Source organism: Hypomesus nipponensis, chromosome 15 (assembly GCF_054491055.1).
Source record: "Hypomesus nipponensis isolate SF chromosome 15, ASM5449105v1, whole genome shotgun sequence".
NCBI classification, from domain to species: domain Eukaryota; kingdom Metazoa; phylum Chordata; class Actinopteri; order Osmeriformes; family Osmeridae; genus Hypomesus; species Hypomesus nipponensis.
The window spans coordinates 1332690-1340238 of record NC_140375.1 but is presented as its reverse complement, the minus strand read 5'-3'; the positions used below and the strand labels follow the sequence as shown (position 1 = coordinate 1340238).

The 7549-nt window shown below is 41.5% G+C and overlaps 1 long non-coding RNA gene across 1 annotated transcript; it reads left to right on the top strand.

Moving 5' to 3' along the window:
• The first annotated feature begins 2846 nt into the window (after positions 1-2846).
• On the top strand, positions 2847-3512 carry LOC146256956 (uncharacterized). The gene is made up of 3 exons (XR_014729994.1): positions 2847-2962; positions 3200-3267; positions 3394-3512. It is a non-coding gene; the product is annotated as an uncharacterized LOC146256956 (long non-coding RNA).
• The last annotated feature ends 4037 nt before the right edge of the window (positions 3513-7549 follow it).

Sequence of the window (7549 nt, the reverse complement as noted above, 5' to 3'; positions counted from 1 at the left end):
ACCTCTCTGTAGAACGCATGGGAATTGCACAACATTTCACAACGTAGTTATTACTACCTTTAACCCTTGTGTTCTCCTCGGGTCATTCTGACCCATCAGTCATTGTGACCCACCTTCGTTTGCGACAACTTTACCGCATACAAAAATAAAGGGAAGCATTTTCTTTTAACCGTTGGACTGTCTCAGACCCCCCACATTGCGAAGGTTAAAATATATATATTTATATATTATATACAATTATTTTTGCTTCTGTATTGGGTAAAATTGGGTAAACACAACGATGGTTCGTTATGAACCTTTTGGTCATGTGACCCGAAGGCAGCACAAGGGTTAAAGAAAATAGATTTCTCCCTAGGGTAGCTTTGCTGTAGACCTACAACCTCTTTCAGTGTAGGCTAATTGATTTCTTACAAAGTTGCCAAAATTTCACAGTTGTTTTCCCAACTTTGTGGCTGGGTGTTGCCCACTACTGTATAATGTCATCGTCACTTTCCCCATCTACCATTAGCTGTAGCCTACATAGTCTTGCGTGCCCTCTCTCCGTGAGAGAATGGCTGGCATTATTAGAGTTAGATTATGCGATAAACCCGCCCCTTGCTTCCAATTGGTGGCGCCCCCTCCAAGACGATTTTGTCCGCCCAATTTTGTTTTCTGCCAACAGCATCGCTGAATTATACAACAAAAACAACCAGTCAACAACCAGCTTTGATATCGTATATCATCCCTTTTATTGAAACGAGCAATTGTTGGAAATCAACATATTTGGTCAACGGTTGTGCTATACAGCTATAGTTAGTTTATAATGCACGTGCAAGACTTTCTAATGTAACCTGTTTTATAGTTTGATTGACTGAAGATAATCGAAGTAATAACCTAAATAGCTTTAGGTTGTCAAAAGTTGAATACATGTGTATTATTCTTTTGTATAGTTTCCCCAAAAATAAGTACAGTCCAGGAGGACACTTCCAAAGGCGATGAACATAGCTGTATTCCATGCAAAAAAACATTCACATTGCAGAGCAATCTTCGGAGACATAACCTCAACATTCATGGTACCACCACTGAGCCAATTTTTTTTATAGACAGGAAAAGAGATGTTTATTTTACTGCGAAGGACTTTAAAGGTCAAAGGGTACCGATTCATGTTTGTAAGTCCCCTTTCAACCAGACTATTTCCTGTGGTCACATGTTGTGAATTCATGTCAATTGCTGAACGGAGTGGCCAACCAGGAAAGGAATGTGTTCACCTGTGCCGTGTTCAAAATGCAACAAACCATCTACCTCCAGCTTTGTTGAACCAAACCACACTGGAAGAAATGGTCAATAAAGTGTTAGTGTCCACAGCCCGAAGCAAAGAGTGTTTGGAGTTGGAAAAGAAGGCTAGTCTGGACAGTACCCTTTGTGTTTACCCAGTCTTCTTTGCAGACCATGGATTTTCAGGAAGATTTGCCTACTACTCAGTTTTTACTGGAAAGACTGATTCATGGTGAGTCCTTCCTTGTTTGGACGGACCCAGGTCAGCTTCGACAGTAACACTGGACAGTAGCATTGTCAATGCAGGGAAACTCAGAATCCTTCAAGATGTATCCACCGAGTTTTAGCCATGTAGTGAACAATTCAAGAAAAGCCACAGATTCTTGTCAATCAACAAGACTGTTCTACTGATTTCAGCCAAGCGCAGGAGGACGAAATCAAAGTGGGCTGTGGCACAGCACATGACTTTGTGCACACAGAGGCAATACATGTTTCAGAAATTGAAAAGATGAAAAACTACCTGTTCGAGAAGAAACGGATACCAGAAAACATGGTAAGAAACTGGAGTGTACAGCCTGATGTGCCGGTACAGTTTGAACCTTCAGAGAAAACTTGTCCTTACTGCCCTGGTCCAACTCCTCCAGATCTGTCGCCGCCAAAATTGGTGACTAAAAACGCTGTTGTTTATGGACTCTGTTACATCAAGAAAGGTTGGTACAATATGTTAGCCTGACATTGTCATACTCATAATTCCAGTCAGAATATGATGGCTGTGACTATGGGGCGTGTTTCAACCGAACTCGTAAAACAAATGCCTCTTCGCTCAATTGGATAGACCTACAACCAGTCAGAGCAACGTAATATGTTGTTTGTTGAAAACGAATTCAACCCAAGCGCTCTTTCGTGACGTTGTTGATTACATTACTTTTGATCATCTGTCCATCATCGTATAAAGCCCGCCCTGGCAATTTCATTGGTTCGCCCAGCTCCTGGTTTTATATAGTTGGTCTCCAATATGAGCCCCTCCAGACCTAACTTCCCGACCAAATTATTTTGTGGGCGGGGCTAAATTGGGCTGGATTGTTAGCCAGGCTAACTATATGTACCAATTGTTCCCAGCCCCAAGACCGGGCTTCTACCCCGGCTCCAGCGCCAGCCTGAACCACGACTCCAGCCTCGGCCCCTGCCTCAGTCCTGCCGTGAGCCCCAGCCTCATTCCTGCCCTGCGCCCCAGCCTCGTTCCTGCCCTGTACCCCAGCCTTGGTCGTGCCCTGTAACCCAGCCTCGTTCCTGCCCTGTGCCCCAGCCTCGATCCTGCCCTGTGTTCTGGCCACCTCCTCCGCCCGAGGACTTCTGGCTGCCATCTCCTCCGCCCGAGGACTTCTGGCTGCCATCTCCTCCGCCCGAGGACTTCTGGCCGCCTCCTCCTCCGCCCGAGGACTTCTCGCTGCCGTCTCCTCCGCCCGAGGACTTCTGGCCGCCTCCTCCTCCGCCCGAGGACTTCTGTACGTACTCTTCTGTACTACGTACTCTTGTGCATTTGGTTCCTACCCCTCCTCTGTTCTTTCAGGGATCCATTTGTTGAATAAGAAGTGCCCTGTCTGCAAATCAATTGTCAGATTGCAGGATTACCAAACAGGATTCCATAATTACGATGACAGTCCTAATCGGTATCAAGCTTTGTAAAGTTCTTACATCTTCCCTACAGGTCAGTGTCTCTGTCACAATGTATAAAGAGTTTAATGCATGTATTCTGTTGATAAAAGTGATGGTTTGATTTAATATTCTTTCACTTGATTTCACACAAAATTACACTGTAGTTGGGAGAAGTTTCTCAATACTCGAAGAAACCATCAGCACAAAACTACCACATGACACGTTAAGGAAGGTTTTTTTCCATTACTTGGCAATGACTGCCTTTGGTTATGAGTTCTTCTGTTTACAGTGTGGACACCACCCAGCAGTGACTGTGGCAGATGCTAATTGGAAAGTGTTTTGAAAGTGATCTTCCAGGTAGACATCTGATTTGTTTGTTCATTATTGTAATCTTGCTTGGACAATTATTCTTGTGTTCAATGAAAATATGTCCTTGCACAAAAACAATCTGATAATATCAAAACCAACTCCTGTATTTTGCAGTAAACCTCCTGACAAGACCTGAAAAAACATACATTAAAACCAGAAGACCTGTGCATTGATATTCAGAAGACGTGGCAGAGACTAGAGAAAGAAATTATAGCCACAGGAATTTGCCATGGTAACATTTTTGGCTTCAATCTAGTTTGTAACCATATTGCAACCATTATATTTATACGAATAAGGATGAAAACAACCAGCCCCCCGTTGTCTCCAACTAGTAAACTATAACAATAAAAATATACAGCAACGGAACTATTACAGTAACAATATACAATAACAGGTTTACTTTATTTGTAACATTTAAATGGGCAGTGTGAACATAAGCTAAAATTACAATTTAAAAGTTACATGTGATACACATAGGCAAACGCACACCCCAGGTTTACATAGAAAGTACACACATACTTACTTTTAACAATCATAGAATTGACTAAACAAAAACGTTTTTAATCTAGTTTTAAATGTCGAAACAGTATCAGCCTCCCTAATTGAGACAGGTAATTTGTTCCAGAGAAGAGGTGCTCTATATGAGAACGCCCTACCTCCAGCAGTTTTTTTCTTAATTCATGAAAGTTTTCTCATCTGGGATTTGTACTGAACTTCAGAAGACTTTTTGAACTCAAAATAGCAGTCTTAAATTGTTTGAGTTGTCTCAAATGCGATTCCTAAAAAAACCACAAGGAGCAAAGGAATCGCATTTAAGAAAACTCTGTGTTTGAAGTGTTATGAGAAATCATTGGTGATTGCGTTCAACTCTGCAGACTATGGCAAGCTGTTTTATCATTTAACCAATGAATTCTTGATATCCAAAATTCTAATTCTTGATATCAACAATATCATTTAACCAATTCATCGGTTAAATGATAAAACGGCTTGCCATAAGAGACATCCTTGGATTTAAATAATTATAATAATTAACCTTGCTTAGTGTGCACACTGTTAAATCCATTGGAGAACAATTCCACTGCTCATCTTACCGGTATGATGTTGTACCGATGCACCTGTGCACCGGTTGCGTGTTCCTGTTGCTTTCCTAATTGTGTTGATTCTGACTGCAAACGTCACTGCTGTTGCGTGCCCTTATAAGGAGCTGTCGGGGCGTGTATGTATGCAAATTCAGGAGCACGAGGACGCGCTTTCAACTTAAGAAAACTCTTCCCGGGGAGCACAGCTCATAAAACTTCTGCTGCGTAGGAACACATTTTCAAACGTTCATGAATTTGGCGGATGTCTTTCTCTTACGTTGTTTTTCCGAAGCCCCTAAGAAACATTTCAGAAGAAACTTAAGAAAATGTTAGAGAATGAGGCCCAATGGAATTTGAATGCAAAACAACTGATTGAAGATGATTCATTAGAAATATAATACAAACTTCTTACAGGCAGCCAAGTCAGAACTTAGTTCTGTGTGAAAAATTGGGCGTCTCATCTGTGAGAATGACAGAGGACCTCATTAATGGACTGAAAGAGCTTATGCTCTACAAAGACATTTACCCAAAGATGTTTGTCAAGCTAATGAAAACTGGAGGTCAGTTTGTTTTTATTTACTTCCATTACATTTATGCATTGGACAAAATACTAAGACAAATACTTATGCCTGTTTTTGGTTGTTGTTGTTAGGTGTATTGCACTTTTCCTGCCCTCACTCAGTGGTGTATTAGTCCTCAACTCTGCGAGAGACCACACAGATGGTCTACTGAGTTTCAAACACAGACCTAATGTCCACATCAGACATTGCTGGACGGGTGGCACGCCATACCAACAACAGAACTGAGCAGAGCTACTTTTCTCCCAATGACGGAAGGCTGTGTGAACCCACACAAAAGAACATTGAAAAGGCCAAGCTCAACGAGCTCACAGTTGAACTACCGTGGTTGAAAAAAGGAGGAGGCCAAGAAGAAAGCACCCACTTAGACATGCCACACCCTATCACTGGCTCTTCCCACCATGAGCAATTTGTAAATAGTTTGTATATTATTGTGTGTACTTACAATGGGTGTAGTAACACATTTTCATCTTATTTTTTATCGTCCCAGTGAAAGTAGAGACGGCTATGCCAACAAGTGGAGGTGATACATCGGTTGACAGTCAAGTTTGTTTTTCAGTGTCTTTGTTTTCGGTTGTGGATAAACTTTAGGTTGGTTTTTGTTATGGCTTAATGTCAATGTATTACTAAGTAAACACAGATTATATTGTACACACTTATGTACTTTTTACTGACTGCTAACTATACATTGCACGGTACACTAAAGCAAATGGGACAGTACATGTGATGCAAAGAGATTACATGCTGCATATCATTATTTTTGATCATGAAAATCCTGTACCCCGTATACATTGTTTTTCAGGCAAAACTGACCTACCATAGGTAGGACTGTGGTCATTTTGTTCAGCATAAATCTGCTGAACAAAATGACCACAGTCCTATTTATGGTAGGCAACAACCATGCCACTGTCAGTGACCTTAAAAAATCTGCCCACCAGACCTTTTGGTTTCAGACACATCAACTTCCCCCTCACCATGGTTAAATGATGAAGTAATTAAAACTATTACCTACTAGTTTGAGGCCCAGTAAATAACACATATAATTTTTAGACGGCGATGTGATATTGTTCCATTTAATGTTTTTTTTTTTTTTTTGTCTAACGGGGTTCAACACCAGAATTTCCCAACTTGCTGAAAATGTCCACAATGCGAGTTAATATGAATTTGTTGTCAAATTTTACTGAAAGACAAATATGCGGTCCATTTCTACATTTATATCTAATTTATGACCAGGTCACGGTAATCCCATCCTTCATGTTCCCTTACTGGTGGCGGGATTGGAGAGCTCATCAAACAGTTGGGGACAGGCGCCGGTCCTGCATACAGGTAAAATGCATGTCCTACATTTTCAACTAAATCAATGGTGGAACCAGCTCCCCACCTCCATCAGGGACACTGACTGTCTCCCCACCTTCAAGAAAAGGCTCAAGACGCACTTGTTCCGGGAGTACAACGGCACTTAGGAATGCTTGGCTGGACTTGTTAGTTTCCTCCAGGATCACTATGACTCTTATTGAGTGACTTGTTGCTATTGTAGGTTAGATATAACGAAGTTAAGTCTTGTACTTGCTGTGTAATATTTTTACTGTTGATTGTTCTTTTACAGGTACAGTCCTGCACTTTTGTGGTTCATGTTGTTTTAATTTGTAACTTGTATAACTACATGCTCTTATGGGTCTTCCCTTTTGGCACTTGTTTAGCTTTTTCACAATGTATGCTTCATGTTTTGGCTGCTTGCAATGTTTGGGACTATCTCGTTGTTATGATCAGTGACCTATGCTCTTTTGCTCTCTCTTGGAAGTCGCTTTGGATAAAAAGCGTCTGCTAAATGAATAAATGTAAATCAGCTAATCATAGTGTTCAGATAATAGCATTTGTGAGACAAAACATGAAAAGAATAAGGAGGTAACATGTATGTATTGAATTTGCATGTGTAATTTTAAGACAATATAATGAATTGCTTAAGGATTCCTCTTTACTATTCTTAAGGATGTACGGGCAGACTCAAAGGTCATCTTCCCAAGATGTGTTGGCGGCAACAATGTGGAAAAGGGGAACCATTTCATTGTTTGGGTAATACAGCTTTATCAAAAGCCTTTGGAATTGATCTTTAGGAATCATAGTTTCTGCATATGAAACATCAAGTTTGAGAATTCGATGCAAGTAGAGTAACTGAAGTCATACCAATAACCACAATATTTCTGCATGACAATGACAGATCCACACAGTGAAAAACTGTTGCCAATGAAAACAAATTGCTACATTTTTCTAGATGTTTCTATAAAATGTCATTGCATTTTTTTGAAACAAACAATTTGTGATCCCCCCTAAAGCCTCCTCAGCTTCCCTGGGAAAGTCTATTCAGGGGTCCTGGAGAGGAGGGTCCGCCGGATTGTCGAACCTCGGATTCAGGAGGAGCAATGTGGTTTTCGTCCTGGCCGTGGAACATTGGACCAGCTCTATACCCTCCGCGGAGTCCTGGAGGGTACATGGGAGTTCGCCCAACCAGTCTACACGTTTTGTGGATTTGGAAAAGGCGTTCGACCGTGTCCCTCGGGGGCTCATGTGGGGGGTGCTCCGAGAGTACGGGGTACCGGATTCCCTGATCGGGGC